We start from the raw sequence: 17,424 nt of genomic DNA on the forward strand, positions 1-17,424 counted from the left end.
AGTGCTACCGAAGGCAGTTAGAAGCAAAAAATAATAATCACGTCTATATTCCTTGCACTGAAGGGCCAAGTTCAGCGTTCAGCAAGTGGCTGAATACTCATACAAAGGCGCAAAGTAAACTAATTACTATGTAACGATGAAATTTGAGAATATAATAGCTTTTAATGTAAAAATAAACACTCCATCTCCTTCCCAGGGATGTCGTAAAAGGCGATAAAGGGAATAGAATGGATCGAAATATAATACTATACACACACGTGCCTTGTGGTTTCCTGACACTTCAGAATCAGGACCAGTCCATCTCCTTCCCAGGGATGTCGTAAAAGGCGACGATGGGAATAGAATGGATCGAAATATAATATTATACACACACGTGCCTTGTGGTTCCCGACACTTCAGAATCAGGACCATTCCATATCCTTCCCAGGGTTGTCGTAAAAGGCGACTAAGGGAATAGGAGCACATTCATCAATTGCAGTCTTCCATCCTGGTCTGGCAGCGAAGTAAAACACAGTGCGTGTCAACCGCTTCTCTTGTCGACCATATTGTATAAGTCAGTCAAGGCTCATAACATACATACATATGATCACGTCTTTATCCCTTACGGGGTAGACAGAGCCAACAGTCTTGAAAGACTGATAGGCCACGTTCAGCTGTTTGGCTTAATGATAGAATTGAGATTCAAATAGTGACGGGTTGCTAGCCCATCGCCTAAAAGAAGAATCCCAAGTTTATAAGCCTACCCCTTAGTCGCCTTTTACGACATCCATGGGAACGAGATGGAGTGGTCCTATTCTTTTTTTATTCTTACCGGGAACCACACGGCACTAGTCAAGGCAAGGTAGTTAAGGCTCATAAACTTGGGATTATTAATTTTAGGCGATATACTTACCAGTGTTTATAAAGGGATAGGCTTATAAACTTAGGATTCCTCTTTTAGGCGATGGGCTGGCAACCTGTCACTGTTTGAATCTCGGTTCTATCATTAAGCCAAATAGCTGAACGTGGCCATTCAGTCTTTTCAAGACTGTTGGCTCTGTCTACCCCGCAAGGGATGTAGACGTGATCATATGTATGTATGTATGTATGTATGTTTATAAAGTCGCTATCTCTGAATGCCTTTAAAAACCTAATTCAAAACTGTGACTTATCGAAAAATCGTTTTATACTGTTGAATTTTGACAAGAACATTTAATATGACATTATTTTAATTTTCATTTCAATTTTCATTTTCATTTAATTTTAATTTTCTGTATTTTTGCATGCCATGACTGGTTAAATGCGCTAAATGTATATGCTTTGTAACACCTATAATTGTACCGCATTTATAGCAAATAAAGTATTTGTATTTGTATGTATTTGTATACCACTAACCCTAAGCCTTACAGCTGAACGTAGCCTTTCAGTCTTATCAAGACTATCGGCTCTGTCACTCCCGTAAGGTATAAAGAGGTGATTCTATGTATGTATCTATAGATAATACGGTATAGTGGTTACTAGCTTACAGATTCTTAGCAAAGTTTGGAAGCTCAGAAGACGCAACAACTCGTAATAAAGTTAGGAGTCACATATGTAGGTATGAACTTTGACATTAATTTTCTTTCTACGTTTACTTAACCCGTCAACTTAATTAAATTACTTTGACGATTTCATATGAGTAAGATAAACAAGAAAACGAAAGACATACATATTTATACATATGTACATGTTTTCATAATTTGTTGATGATTTATTTTTAAGATAAATGGTAAAAAAGTTTGTAAATAAGTTGTATACATTTAAAAAAATATTCCTATTTAAAAATAGAGGTTATTATATTCATGTAATATTTTTCAAGTGAAGTTAAAATAAAAATGTTTTGAATAATAATTGTTATTTTATTTATATTTTATGAATTGAATAATTATTTGTGAATTCAGATATTATAACGCGAAAAATATTGATCATTATTCAGGTGTTTTTCTAGTCGCGTCTTCACATGGAAAAGTAAAAGAATAATTTGATATGAGTGGGAAAATGGTGTCTCTATAGAGAGGTAGAGAAGAAACGGTGACTAACGCTAGGAGAATGATTTATTTATTTATTTATGTACACAAAAGAATATACAGGGGCGTTTAACACAGAAATTGTACATAACATACATATAATCACATCTACACACACGTCTACACTACCTACGTCACAAACTTGGGATTCTTTTTTTAGGCGATGGGCTAGCAACCTGTCACTATTTGAGTCTCAATTCTATCATTAAGCCAAATAGCTCAATGTGGCCTATCAGTCTCTTCAAGACTGTTTGCTCTGTCTACCCCGCAAGGGATATAGACGTGATTATATGTATGTATGTATATAATCACGTCTACTAATAGGTACCCATTGCGGGTCAGACAGAACCAACCGTCTTGAAAAGACCGATAGGCCACATATAGCTGTTAGCATTAACGATGACAGCTTGCTTGACCCATCGCCTAAAAAAAGAATCGCACTTTTATAAGCCTATCCCTTAGTCGCCATTAACGACATCCATTGGAAATAGATAGAGTGGAGTCTTTTTTTATTGCTGCCGTTTATCATATGGCACACAGAAATTATAGTACAAAGGTGCAAATTATTTCAACAGAAATCACTTTCACTAGATCCGTGAGAGGGGAGTTGAATATTTTTCTATGCCTTTGTTTAGTACTTACTTAGCACAACAATTTTATTCGTCCATTTTATAATGTTTGAATATAACCTCAAAATGTCAGAATGTTTGCGGCAAACTATTTATATTCGGGAAGTGGTATTTGATCTATAACAGTCTATCAGAGTTTGAAACAGCTAGGTCGCCGACTAAAATTAAATTAAGGGATGGCAAGTACTTTAATGCATGTTTTTATTTAATCTTCTATATAAAGGGAAAAATAACGCACGATTTTATAAAATAACATACAAACATATGGTCACGTCTATATCCTTTGTGGGGTAGACAGAGCTAACAGTCTTGAAAAGTTTTTATGGGCTACGTTCATCTATTTGGCTTAATGATAGAATTGAAAGAGTAATTCAAATAGTGACAGGTTCCTAGCCCATCGCCTAATAGAAGAATCCCAAGTCTATAAGCCTATCCCTTAGTCGCCTTTTACGACATCCATGGGAAAGAGTAGGGGTGGTCCTATTCTTTTTCCTATTGGTGCCGGGAACCACACGGCACGCTTTAACTTATTTTGTGGATTTTATCATGTCGTTTGAAACAGTACAATAAACACAAACAATAAACACCTCGGTCGCCCAGGTACTAGCCTATTATACGGACAGCCCTATCTCGATTCTATTTTTCGGTACCATTAACCGTGAATTGAAATAAAACTGATTTAGGTACCGCTTCGACACCTTGCTTATCGTTTTAATTAATCTATAGTGCTGGGACCACATTTTAATTATATTTTCCTTCATTTATTAGTCTATTTTAACAGTAATGAGTACAATTTTGAATTGTTTTATTCCCATACAAGCAGAACCATATGAAACAACTACTGTACTTGTATTTTGGATTCCTTTAAACTTGGCTGTCCAGTGACCTAGCGGAGAGTCAAATAAACTTCATAAAGATCGCATCAGATTCAATTTTGATGCAGTTCGTACGCTAAATACATGTGCGCTTTTATTGTTTTTGCTTGTACACATGACTAGCATTTGTCCGCGCCTCCACCCGCGTGATCAGTGCCCCATGTCCTTTTCCGTAAATCACGCTATATGTATGCAAAATTTCATGAAGATCGGTTGAGTGGTTTAACTGTGAAGAGACAAACAAACTTACTTTCGCATTTTATAATATTAGATTGGATTGGGATACTAGTTACTAAACTGGACAATAGATTAGGAGGTTTTTGTACATAATAATAATAACTAAGTTACAAATAAAAATATACTTAAGAAATTAAATTTGACGCTAATCCTAGTTACTTCATCACGCTGCGCCTGCGCCTATAGACCATGACCCTGTATTCTTTAAGTCAGATCTCTACACGAAGTGACACAAAAAGTTGCCTATCCTGGTGTCAGATCTCGGAGATAATAATATAAATCTAGTTCAGACGTCGCAAGGGCGAAGTCTGGATTTTTTTCTGGATTCTGTGTACCCCTTATTCTGTATTTTTGACTAAATAATAATAAATTAATTAAATTAGGCTAACAAACTTGGGATTCTTTTTTAGGCAATGTCACTATTTAAATCTATCTCACTGTCAATTCTATCATTAAGCCAAATAGCTGAGCGTGGCCATCAATCTTTTCAAGACTGTTGGCTCTGTCTACCCCACGAGGGATATAGACGTGACCATATGTATGTATGTATGTATAATAATGAATTAATTTGATTTCAAATTTTCCCTCACCATAAGCATTAGTTAGCAACCAACCTTAACATATCGTTATGTCGCACCCATTTCGTCCGAATAACCTTCGAACTCCGGCATCAAAGTCGACCAGAATCGAATATCCCTAACTCGTTTACCTGCCCGAGTCTGCCTGGTCTCATGAGAAAATGTCTGCGACAGATATCTAGACTGATTTTGAACTTTGTTTGGATACTAGCGATTTATCCTAGATTCGTTCAAATTCTTTTTTTATAATACTAACTGACGTACGAGGCTTCGCTCTCGTGAAAATTACATACATATATATAACCACGTCTTTATCCATTGCGGGGTAGGCAGAGCCATCAGTCTTAAAAAGACTGTTAGGCCACGTTCAGCTGTTTGGCTTAATGATTGAATTGAGATTCAAATAGTGACAGGTTGCTAAGATTTATAAGCCTATCCCTTAGTCGCCTTTTATGATCCATAGGAAAGAGATGGAGTGGTTCTATTCTTTTCCTATTGGTGCCGGGAACCACACGGCACTTTCAACACGAAAATTTTGGGATAAAAAATAATTGTTTATGATATTTCAGCCCTTTTAGCTTGGCACGCACGACGCCACTTTTCCTTTCTTTGCCATTTCTATTATAATCACTCAACTATCACTAATAGAATAAAACAAAAAAGGTGACTGAGTGGTCTATAAACCACACTCCGAAACGCAAGGTCTAGTGATTTTAAACTAAGCGTAGCTTATGCGTTCTAAAGATTTCTCGAAATTCCCGCGGGCAGAGAAATTAGCGGGATTTTATTTATATTTAGCGGATTCACTCTAAATTGTATTATGTATAAATATGTATAAACAATCTTCTTTCTCATTCCCCCCGATTACGTCGTCTATATAGACGACGTAATCGGGGGGAATGAGAAAGAAGTTTATCTTTAAGTTTTTTAATTAAAAATTTCAAAAAAGTAAATTAAAAAATTCCAAAACGGGAGAAAGTCAATTAAAAATTTTGACTAACGACGTGTTACTGGAAATTCGTTATCCTTGTTACCTGTTACAAGTTTGTGCAGTCGAGTGCCGCTTGTTTTGATTCCGCAATCAAAAATAGCGAATTCGTAACCGGAGAAGCAAAAGTCCTAATTATGCGACCTCAGACGAGTCAATTTTAGTCTGCAAGTTCTGTCATTTAAAAAGAAAAAAAAAGGTTCATTGTACAATTAAAACTAATGAGTCGTTACCGCTTTGAATTATCTTCCCTTTAAGAGTAAGGTACATATAAACACACGAACATAGTTTCTTTCTATAAATCAGTACAAAAGTGTAAAAGTAATCTTAAGTTTTATAATAATTTGAATTGTAGAAATTTATTTTTACTACGTTTCGCTGGTAAACAATTACAACACTGAATAGGTTTAGAATTTTTTCGCGCGAAAAACTATCGCTATTTGGCTTTTTATTATGACGTGAAACGCGAGAGCGATAGTTTTTCTGGTAATAAAAATGGCCGTGTGGTTCCCGGCACCAATACAAAAAAGAATAGGACCACTCCATCTCTTTCCGGCGGAAAAAAAGGCGGCTAAGGGATAGGCTTATGAAATTGCGATACTTTTTTTAGGCGATGGGCTAGCAATCTGTCACTATTTGGATCTCAATTCCATCATTAAGCCGAGCAGCTGAACGTGGCCATTCAGTCTTTTCGGGATTATTGGCTCTGTCTACCCCGTTAGGGATATAGACGTGACTATATGTATGTATGTATAAAAATGGCGTCGCGCGTGCCATGCTACCCCGTAGCATGGCACACGCTGAAAACCAAATCCAAATACCATACGTAGTGAATTCTTTTCCTGTGCTGTGTGAGTCAGCCTATTCATTTGGCGGAATCGTGAATATCCCGAATTTCGTGGTAACGAACAAAGGAACAGGGTTTTTGACGTTGTGGGATATCGATTTGTTCCGCGGGTATGGTCCTACAGGAACTTGTGAGTAGAATGTTACAAAAGGGCTGGAATTAATCTTGGCATGGCGCTGTGACCCATAGAAATTTGGATAATCGTCGTATTATTTGAAATTCTGTGGTATTGTGTAGCACTTTGATTTAAATCTCTCTCTTACTTGAAAGTTATTTAGTTTAATCTTTTTTCTGCAGTCATGTCATAATAATGCATATACATATACATACATACATATGGTCACGTTTATATCCCTTGCGGGGTAGAGAGAGCCAACAGGCTCGAAAAAACTGAATGGCCACGTTCAGGTATTTGGCTTTAAGATAGAATTGAGATTCAAATAGTGAAAGGTTGCTAACCCATTGCTTATTGCTAAAAAGGAATCCCAAGTTTATAAACCTATCCCTTAGTCGCCTTTTACGACATCCATGGGAAAGAGATGGAGTGGCCCTATTCTTTTTTATATTGGTGCCGGGAACCACACGGCATAAACATATAATTGTCTTTATCCCAAATGGGTGATATAAAGCTAACAATCTGAAAAGACTGAAATCCCACATTTAGCTGTATAACTTAATGATGGAATTGAGATTCAAATAGCAACAGGTTGCTAGCTCATCGGCTAAAAACATGAATCTAAAGTTTCTTAGTTTTTCCCTTGACTGGCTTTTACAATCTGCACGGGAAGAAATTCTGCTGCCACACACTATCTTCTTTCTTCGCTACTAGATTATAGCTAATAAAAGTACCTATATACGGTATTGTTTCAGTTATAAATTGCAAGATATGTCATTCACCTTTCCCCTTTATACATTCAGATTTTTATTGAATCGTCTGATAGTATTCATGCATTCATAGGTATGAATAAATAAATAAATTTCTTCGTCAAATCATTATCATCCGCGTCCATAAATCCATAAAAGAACAAATTATATTAAAATAATAGCATTGCAATGCACAAGAATATACTGAAAAAAATGATGCTCATGGAAGAAACAGCTCTTATAAATCCTACTAATATAATAAGTATGCGAAAGTTTGTGAGTATGTCAGGATATCAGTATGGATGTTTGTTACTCTTTCACGCAAAAACTACTGAACCGATTAAGATGAAATTTGGTATGTAGGTAGCTGAAGACATAGAATAACATATAGGCTACTTTTTATATATATAATATAAACGACCCGCCCCGGCTTCACACGGATAGCATTTATGTATAATATATAAACCTTTCTAAGACAACCCACTCTTCAACATTTCAAACAGGAAAAAGTCCGTCCTTTCTGAGATTAGCGCATACTTACAGACAGAGAAAAAAGGGAACTTTATATTATGTAGTGATTGGCAATTGTGCCTAAATAATAAGAAACTAATTTAATATATATAATTACTCTCTGTAGCAAACCCTGGTTGAGAAGCTAGTGGTAAGTGCAATGAAAACCAATATATTACAATGACAATGAATTCATTAAAAAACATTTTTTGGTTACATACAGACATTTATATCAGGATTTGCGCACGTTATTTCAACCCTTATGGGCTGAAAAGCGGCAGTAGGCGGCGGGCGTTCGAACAGGGTAGACACCCCATAAGTCTTTGTCCACCCCGTAGAGAACGACGACGTGAAAAGTGTACGGTGTTGTGAGTGGTTTGTGTACTTTAAAAATGTTCAGGTACGTTGATACTTGTTGTTTTTTTTTTAAATATATCTTAGTGATTTTTCAGATTCTTATTTTTTTTAAATAACATTGTCGTATCCTGTAAGGAATTTCAAAATATACGTGGGAATTATTGATTTTAATTACAATCAATTATTTAAAAATCTAAACGTATTTAATTAGGTATATTAAGGTCAATTATGTATTAATGAAATGAATCTATTAAATTAATTTGAAAATCTAATTAAAAATACATAAGTTACTAAAATATCATTGGGAAAAATAAAAAAAATATAAATTGATGTGCTTTTTTATAAATTAATAATGGGACGACTTTTGATAAACGTTTTGGGAACGAGTCGGATTATAACATTCATTTTAATTAATTTGAATTATGGGAATGGTGTCTCATTAAAAGTAAGTGAATTAATCGGAAGGAAACGTAAGAAAGTTCTAAATGCTTTAAACTTAATAAAAGTTTAATCTTAGAAATATACTTTAACGTGGAATTTAATTTACTTTAAGTTACTGACAGATCTTCAAACGCATAACTGAAAATCACTGAATGGATTTCGTCTAAATTTTGCTTACAGACGTAAGCAATAAACAAAAAGTATTGTTGCGACTTGTTTGACGCAGTGGTAATTTTTTTACATTTAAACCACAAGTCCCGGGTTCAGTCTCTGAGGACTGTTATGTCTAAGTATTATAATAGTAAGTATCGTTGAGTTAGTATAAAAGTGTCGAACCTAGTTTGGAGCTAGCTCAATCTGCGTGATTTGTCCGTGATGTATTTATTAAAATTTATTGAAAATTGTTTATAAATATGTAAGGTGATGTGAGGTTTAAGAAAATCTTAAGACAATTAAAAATACTCGTAAACAAAAACGAAATGTTGACTTTTTAAATTACTTATCGATTATAATAATAAAATATGTAAATGACCCCTCCCGCATTCCCCAGGTGGGCATGGCCTTAACTAAATTGTCATTTAGTAACAAAATTGAAAATCACTTATGAATATCATATTTCAATACTCTTATCTCATATTTCTTCATCATATTCGCTTAATTATTTTAAAATTTAAGTAGTTTAAATTAACTTACTTTGTCACTTAATACGTATAAACAGACTATAAGTGTAACAGGAAGCCTGTGGTAGGCAATTTTCGATGAGTTGTCCAATATTACACAAAAATACACGACGGTAAAGGTATTTCTTTTATTTAGCTGTATGCCAGCTATTTGAACAAATTCTTGGCGGAAATTACGAAATTTATATAAAATAATGTCGAACCGAAAGCGTCACATTTTTTACGAACGACGAAAACCCTGTCGAAATAAATAATCGATGTTAACCAATGAGTTTTACTGCTAGTGTATAGAAATGGCGCTGCGAGATTTTGCTCGGTAATTTAGAATAGGTCCACTCCATCTCTTTTACACAGATGTTGAAAAGGCGGTTAAAGGAAAAGGTACTTTCTTCTAGTGAAGCTTTTGCTATGATCCAATATGGGGTAGGTTCCCCTACAAAGGTTGCGGAGGTCAAAAAAGATGAGTATGTAACCTGGTTTAAAGCAAGTGGAACAATATAGAAATGGCGCTATGAACAAAATCTTTTTAATAGTCTTCTGGTCTTTCTCGAGTCAACCAAACTATTTTGTTTGTGCTGACTCTTCTAGTAAACAATTGCCAAATTTTTTATCATTAATTTAATCATTCATTCTTAAAATTCTGTTATGTGTTTTGAAATATTATACTTAAAATCGCGTTATATTTTATGTAAAAAGGTAGACTTACCATCACTTACTAATGAAAAATATCAACTAAATTGAATTTCTGCCGTGTGGTTCCCGGCACCGATACAAAAAGAACAAGACTACTCCATCTCTTTCCCATGGATGTCGTAAAAGGCGACTAAGGGATAGATTTACAAACTTGGAATTCTTTTTTTTAGGCGATGGGCTAGCAACCTATCACTATTTGAATCTCAATTCTATCATTAAGCCAAATAGCTGAACGTGGCCATTCAGTCTTTTCAAGACTGTTGGTTCTGTCTACCCCGCAAGGGAATATAGACGTGACCATATGTATGTATGTATGTACATTTAATTTCAATAGGAACTTTTATTTTTTAATTTCAATTAACAAACTGCTATTTTGTTTTTTCTAATGTCAATTGACACAGCTATTTTGTACAAAATCCAACCATATCGTCATATGTCGATTTTACGTTGGAGTATTTTTAGTTGGGTGTGGGGTGCCTACTCTATTAGATAATAATAATACTTCAATGGTATTAACATAGGATTTTTGTAAGCACTTCAGTTTGTACCTTCCTATTTCATGGTTTTCTTGTTATTGTTACGCTTTTAAGGCAATTGGAAAGAGGTAGTCTCTGCCTACCCGTCCGGGAAAGAGGCGTGATTTTATGTTATGTTATGTTACGCTTTTAAGGATATCCAATATATCAGATTACGTATAAATGTAACGCATAAACTACTAAACTGATTTAAATGAAATTTAGCACAGATAAAGACATTCATAAATTACATCGGTTACTTTCTTCTCGGATTTTTCAGTTAGGTACTTCAAAAGTGGAGGTAAACATTCTTTCGGTCACATGCCAATTAATATCATAAATGATAAAGTATGTTTTGTGTCACCTTTTCTCATACATCACGTCTATATCCCTTGCGGGGTAGACAGGGCCAACAGTCTCGAAAAGACTGAAAGGTTACGTTCAGCTTTTGGTTTCATGATAGAATTGAGATTCAAATATTCTATTCTAAAGTGACCAGAAACCACACGGCACCTTTTCTCAGCTGACCGATTTTGATGGAATTCAGTAAAGTTGATAAGTTTTTAGTGATTCCTACGGGAATGTTCTAAACAAATTATAAGAAGGAAAAAAAAACAATAATTTGTAAAACACATTCATATAGGCCTATTTGTTATCAAATTTATTTTATAAAAATCAACCCTATGTTAAACACCGTGCGGTGCAAAATGTGTTGGATTGTAAAACACAAGTTAACCTAATTTCAGTAATTTTATTTGCAACATGATTTGTGAGGCAATCAGATTGCTTAATGTGGCTCCAGAGGTTTTGGATGATGAGGATTCAGTAGACAAGCGAGGCGATTATGAATGAATTAATAAATATATATTATATCATCAATGTAACATAAGTACTCGTATTAGATTGTATATCATGTATCAATGTAGCAAATAATGTTAGAACGAATCTATATTAATATTATAAAGCTGAAGAGTTTGTTTGTTTGTTTGTTTGTTTGAACGAGCTAATCTCAGGAACTACTGGTTCGAATTGAAAAATTATTTTTGTCTCGACCATTTATCGAGGAAGGTGTTAGGCTATATAACATCACGCTGCAACTATAAGGATCAAAGAAATAACAGAAAATGTGAAAAAAAAACGGGAAAATTATTCATCCTTGAGGGCTTTAATAATGCCCAAAATTACTATTCCACGCGGACAAAGTTGCGGGCACAGCTAGTAAATAAATATCAGCTTTAACCTTTCACCATAAGAAAATATGTATGTATTATATTATTGATAGCCCAAGACCTGCATTAATACGTATATTAATTTTGTTACGAAATAAAAATCGTTCGTTCATTCATATGCAAACAGATTTGAATGAGAATTTTTCCACTCGTGTGGTCAAACGAAATACCTGTTATTACGGTTCCGCACCTCAAAATAAAACAAAGGATTTCTATTTAACTCACTTCGGAAATGGAGGAGGTTTGTTACGAGAATACACTAACTATGCATATGCTATGTATTCTTGTAACAAATAAAAATAAAATAAAAAAGCTGTGTGTTATCCCAGCTATTTTATTAGCTTTTATTGCCGTGTGGTTCCCGGCACCAATAAAAAAAGTTCCAAAAAAAGATCTCGTTCCCATGGGTGTCGTAAAAGGCGACTAAGGGATAGGCTTATAAACTTGGGATTCTTAGGCGATGGGCTAGCAACCTGTCACTATTTGAATCTCAATTCTATCAATAAGCTGAACAGCTGGCGTAAACGTGGATTATCAGTCTTTTCAAGACTGTTGGCTTTGTCTACCCCGCTAGTAACTCAAATTTAGCATTCATAACAACGAAACTGTACAACGCGCGTGGCTCGACACGCACTTGGCAGGTTTTGAATATTCGAACTGGCAACATTTATCTGTAATTCGAACCAATGGGTAGCTATTGAATAACGAATATCGCGCGATTAATTGCTCAAGGGATTGGTAACTAACGGTTCAATTACTGTGAGCTAGCCAATTCATTCCTAGGTACCTATTATAAACTAGCTGTGCCCGCGACTTCGTTCACGTAGAATAGTAATTTTGGGCATCATTGAATAGATGTCCCTCATGGATGCATAATTTTGCCCGTTTTTTTTTCTTCGCTCCTTATAGGTGCTTTTTTTATTCCAACCAGTAGTTCCTGAGATTAGCGCGTTAATACAAACAAACAAACTCTTCAGCTTATAATATTAGTACCTATTTGCGAAGTTGCGGGCACAGCTAGTTAGAGATATCGCCACAGCCTTAATAAATTTAATAGATATCGCGCCAAGTAAAACAGAATACTTATAACCTAGCAAGGAAATTGAAAACCATATCGTTGCCATTCCAATTGGTTATTTGACCCATAACGACCCAATTTTCTCTGGAATAATTTAACTAATTATTATAACGAGAAGGGTAAAGCCCTTTGCTGTGGTCGTTGCCCCTAAATGTGGCCAATTGACTGGTGATGGAGAAATGTGGGGCCCTGTGCTCAAACCTACAACATTTCTCACTGCATCATTACATCTTTGCCGTTCGCCTCAACAAAATCTTATTGATAATTTGCATTGATATCAAGTAAGTCAACTAAGTCAACAAAGTTTTATTAAGAAATCATTTTCATGATTGGCTAAGATAAACTTTTTTGTTTCTTTATAAAACTATGTTTTTCAGTGATTTAAAACGTTATTTATTCATTAAAAAAAATTAATCTTGCCGTCTGATACTCAACGGGTTTTCGTAACTGCTTTTTCCTAAAACACAGCCACTGAATTATAGAATACACAAGAATTATGAAGAAAAGCCTAATAAAACAACATAAAAAATAATAGTTTGTAAGTTGATCAAATGTTTTTTTTTATTGAAATTTTCATAAATCATTGAAAAAGTGAAAAGGTCGAGTTCAAACACAGTTTTACATCCGAAAACATACTAATAGAAATTGGTAGGTAAGAAAAACTGTACTTAGCCGATTATCTAAATAAATAAATATATTACACAGATTGAGTTAGCCTCGAAGTAAGTTCGAGACTTGTGTTACGAGATACTAACTCAACGATATTATCTTTTACTTTTATTTTACTAAATTCCTATATAGATAAACATCCAAGACCCAGGCCAATCAGAAAGAGTTGTTTTTAATCATGTCGTAGCCGGGATTCGAACCCGGGACCTCCGGTGTCACAGAAAAGCGTGCTACCGCTGCGCCACAGAGGCCGATTGATTAAAGTAAGGCTTCGTTCACACGGCATTGTCCTGCTCGTTTTTTTGTAGTATACGCCTTAACGTATAAATAGTGACCATACAACGAACATAGATCCATTCACACGTCGATCGTACTGCAAAAAAACGTGTACCGCTTATACGTTTAAACGCATACTCAACGGACTTGTCAAGCAAATCGAATGAACTTTGACGTATTCGGTTCGCAGTGGCACATGGTATAGGTTTGTCTCCTTCACACGGCAAGACGTCATACGTTTTTTATCGAATAGCAACCGAAGAAGCGTCTTTTGGACGGTGGCACGTATTTTATGTTTGATATTCAAAATGGTTGAGGAATCTTCTATAAACAACGAACTATTAATTTCTTTAGTGGAACAAAATCCCGTTTTATAAAAGTACAACCACGCGTGGATCCATCAGTGACGTCTACTCACTGTGACAACTGTGTGAAGACTGCGGCTATTCGTCTTTTACACGAATGAAAATTTACCGTGTGAAAACCCGGGTGATTGTACGTTAAAAAACGAATACGAAAAAAACGTGCAGGACAATGCCGTGTGAACGAAGCCTAAGCCTTACTTTAGGACTAGGTCAATCTGTGTAATATGTCACAGCAAATATTTATTTAAGGTAATTCTGATTCCTCAAAATTAACATTAACCAAAGTTGGGATACCATGTAAATGACCTTATTTGTATTCAGTGAGCTGAAACCGAAAGAAATATTCAGATCATGTAACAGATTTAACAGTTGATAGGAAAAATGAGCGAACGGGGAATAATTATGGCTGGATCAACATTTTTATTTTAATGTCTTATATATCTTTGTTTGTCTATTATCCGTTATTATTATTAAACCATCCATTCTAATAATATTAATGGGAAAGCGTTTTTGTTTGTCCATCTGTCACTAAATCATGAAATTTTGCATATAGTATGAATTATGAAAAAGGACATAGAGTACGCTTTACGTGGTCTGAGCCGCGGACAAAAGCTAGTGCGTTAATAGTTTAACGTTAACATACTTACTCACGTCTATATCCCTTCCGGAGTAGACAGAACCAACAGTCTTGATAAAACTGATAGACCAAGTTCAGCTGTTTGGCTAAATTATAGAATTGAGATTCAAAATGGCTCTTAGTTCAGACTTCAGTACGTTACTTCTCTATATAAGTTTCAGAAATGTAGGTATGATTACACCAGAAATATTTATACATAATTATTTACAGAACACAAACAGAATACCTAATGAACGCTCAGACGTTACTATCTAAAAGATAATTTCGAACTCATTCTGATTCAATGAATGGATGAAATATGGCATTAGATAATAAGAAAATGTTTCTATTTTTGTAAAAATTACCTAAAGGTTTTTTCAAATTATCTAGACTACTTAGGTTTTGCTTTTATCAAATCTATACTAATATTATAAAGCTGAAGAGTTTGTTTGTTTGTTTGAACGCGCTAATCTCAGGAACTACTGGTTCGATTTGAAAAAATCTTTTTGCGTTGAATAGACCATTTATCGAGGAAGGCTTTAGTCTATAAAACATAACGCTGCAACTATAAGGAGCGAAGAAATAATGGAAAATATGGAAAAAAACGGGGGTAATTATTCATCCTTGAGGGCTTCAATGATGCCCAAACTAACTATTCCACGTGGACGAAGTCGCAGGCACAGCTAGTACCTAAATATCACCTTTTGTTGAATTGTACTTATTCTTTAGTCGCCTCTTGAAATCTTTGGTGCGTCTTTTTGACCACGATTTTGTATTGTGTAAGTCAAATTACACTAAGTAACTTCCGTCTGACCTTCCTACCATTGGGAACTCAACCATACCGGATCATGGATATACATCTGTTATCTGGATAAACTGGTTTCCTCACGATGATTTTCTTCTCCGTTACAGCATCGGTTAGCAATCAAACTAATGTACATTACTGAGGAAAAACAATGGTACCATAGTCGCGATAGTATTTGAACCTTTGCGTCACTTTTTCTTATGCGGACACCTTAACCGTTAGACCAACACACTTGCTTATACAAGGGGTATTTAGTCAAAATACATAAATATAAAAGAGTACACTGACTGTCTGATTGTCTGATTGCACAGCCAAAACCGCTGGTCCAATAGATTTGAGTGGCTGATGTTTTTAGAAACCCGCATTCAAAACTTTCTTAACAGATTTCTTTGAAATTTCGCTCACAACTTTCTTTCGATGGGGAAAGATGTTGGAAATTTTCACGGAAACGAAACTCATCAAAATATACTTAGTTTTCTACACAAATTTTCATAATTAATGAAATACAATACACATGATGCACTATCGACAGTGTAATTACTGTTAAAAGTTTTAATAATAATAGCACTTTATAGTTCCTCTTGTAGGTTAACTTCTACATACATACAATTACGTCGATATCCATTGCGGGGTAGACAGAGCCAGCAGTATTGTCACTGATAGGCCACGTGCAGCTGTTTGGCTTAATCGCCTTAAAGATGGATTCCAAGTTTATTTGCCAATCCCTTAGTAGCCTTTTACGGCATCCATGAAAAACATATCGAGTGGTTCAATCCTAAAGTACCGGTAACCACACGGTACTGTTTGTATTTAAGTTGTATGCATTTGGTATAATATCATACATTTGGTCAGATTTTTAGTTTAAGTACATACATACATATATCCTACTTGCGTACAAATGGTACAGATTTGAGAGACGATAATGGATACCATTTAATATTTCTTTTCAAAAGATCTTTCTTGTAACTTGATAGATATGTTTTCCGAAATTTTCAGCAAACAATGCTTGAAAAATATAACGGGATATCTCTTTCTTCCTTCTATATCTTTATACCAGACAATAGGAAGGGGTGACTGACATATCAATATCAATCTATCAATATACATTAAAGCGAATTACCGTGTGGTTCCCGGCACCAATAGGAAAAAGAATAGGACCACTCCATCTCTTTCCCATGGATGTCGTAAAAGGCGACTAAGGGATAGGCTTATAAACTTGGGATTCATCTTTTAGGCGACATGCTAGCAACCTGTTACTATTTGAATCTCAATTTTATCATTAAGCTAAACAGCTGAACGTGAAATATCAGTCTTTTTAAGACTGTTGGCTCTATCTACCCCGCGAAGGATAAAGATGTGATTATATGTATGTATGTATAAAAGCGAAAAACATTCTCTTACGTACTCACTCATCGCGTTATCTCGTAAATTCCTAGGCCGCTTAAAATTAAATTTTGCAGAAAGGTATATTGTGACTAAAAAACATCCGCTAAGAAAGGATTTTTGGGAATTCCCCGCGGGAACGGGAATAATTAGGTGTCAGTCCTAACAGGAATAATGGGATTTTCGGTTTACATACATATATTTAAAATGCAAAAGTTTGACTGACTGATCTATCAACTGACTTAAGGTCCTATGTCCCCTAGCTGGGGCAGAGGGGATCTATCAACACATAGCCCAAACTACTGGACCGATAGAGCTGAAATTTGGCGTACAGATAGTATATTTTTCAAAATTCCACCGTGAGCGGGAGATTACGTGATTTTTCGTTTTACGCGGGTGTAGCTGCGGGCGCTCTGTAGTCTACCTTCACATGTCAATACAACATAATACTCTTCTTTACTAAGTGACTGACTGACACCTAATTTGGCATGTAGGTACTTAGGGTGGTCTAGCGGTGCACTATGATAGGAATTCCCAAAGTTCTTGCGGGAAGGGAAATTATCCGAAAAACGACATAAACATTATAAGGAAGGACTTTAAAAAGCTTAAGTCTAACTAACTGTCCAATTTCGATAGAAATTGACACGGATTACGGAATCTGCAAATAAAAATTCAAACAATAACAATAGGTAGGTATGTTCGCAATTTGTTGTAGCAAAATTTTACCAAAAAAATTAAGCTTAT

Source organism: Amyelois transitella, chromosome 23 (assembly GCF_032362555.1).
Source record: "Amyelois transitella isolate CPQ chromosome 23, ilAmyTran1.1, whole genome shotgun sequence".
Classification (NCBI taxonomy): domain Eukaryota; kingdom Metazoa; phylum Arthropoda; class Insecta; order Lepidoptera; family Pyralidae; genus Amyelois; species Amyelois transitella.